The sequence below is a fragment of the Colobus angolensis genome, unplaced genomic scaffold (assembly GCF_000951035.1).
Source record: "Colobus angolensis palliatus isolate OR3802 unplaced genomic scaffold, Cang.pa_1.0 Scaffold240, whole genome shotgun sequence".
NCBI lineage: Eukaryota > Metazoa > Chordata > Mammalia > Primates > Cercopithecidae > Colobus > Colobus angolensis.
The window spans coordinates 1,555,141-1,556,296 of NW_012115600.1; positions in this window are offsets into that span (position 1 = coordinate 1,555,141).

Sequence of the window (1,156 nt, forward strand, 5' to 3'; positions counted from 1 at the left end):
ATGTTGGCCAAGCTGGTCTTGAACTCCTGACCTCAAGTGATCCACTCGCCTCAGCCTCCCAAAGTGCTGGGATTACAGGCATGAGCCACCATGCCTGGCCGAAAAGCAGTATTTCTTAAACCAGGTGGTTTACAATCACCTGGGAAAGTGTTTCAAAAATACAGATTCTGGAGCTGGGCACATGTTGGCCAGGCCAGACATGGCGAAACCCCGTCTCTACTAAAAATACAAAAATTAGCTGGGCATGGTGGCATGTGCCTGTAATCCCAGCTACTAGGGTGGCTGAGGCAGGAGGATCGCTTGAACCTGGGAGGCAGAGGTTGCACTGAGCAGAGATCCTGCCACTGCACTCCAGCTTTGGCAAACAGAGTGAGACTCCATCTCAAAAAATTAAAAAATAAAATGTGTCCAAGGTGCCTGACCTCTTAGTTGGTCAGGGTCACCTCCTTTGGATGGGGCTTAGCTGATGCCCCCCTTTCTCCCCTCCCCAGCCCACCCTGGCCTCCAGGTGATCATTCTCAACTACCTTGGCTGCATCACAGCTGGCTACTCACCAGTTTTGTACCGCCACACAGCCCACATTGCCTGCAAGTTTGCAGAGCTGCAAGTTTGCAAACCAGCACTTGGGCAAGAAAGTGGAAGATAACCCCAGAGCTTTGAAGTCTGGGGACTTGGCCATCATCCAGATGATCCTGGGCAAGCCCATATGTATGGAAAGCTTCTCAGACAACCTGCCCCTCAGTAAGGCCCAACCGCACCTGGCCACCGGGGCTGCCCCTTCCTTCTTCTGGGTCCAGGAAGCCAGTTGGCCACCTGAGGCAGGCAGTGGAACCTAGTCACAAGGATCTGAGAGCCAGGTTAGAAGAGCCCACAGAGAGAAAGGGGCTTTCCTGGTGTCACACAGCAAGATGGGGGTGACTCTGAAGGCTTGCTACTCATAGTGTTCATGGACCCACTTCACAGGCATGCCCCGGGAGTTAGAAATGCAGAGTCTGGGCCAGGCTCACGGTGGCTGAGCGGTGGCTCACGCCTGTAATCCCAGCACTTTGGGAGGCCGAGGCAGGCGGATCACGAGGTCAGGAGATTGAGAACATTCTGGCTAACACGGTGAAAGCCCATCTCTACTAAAAATACAAAAAATTAGCCGGGCGTGGTG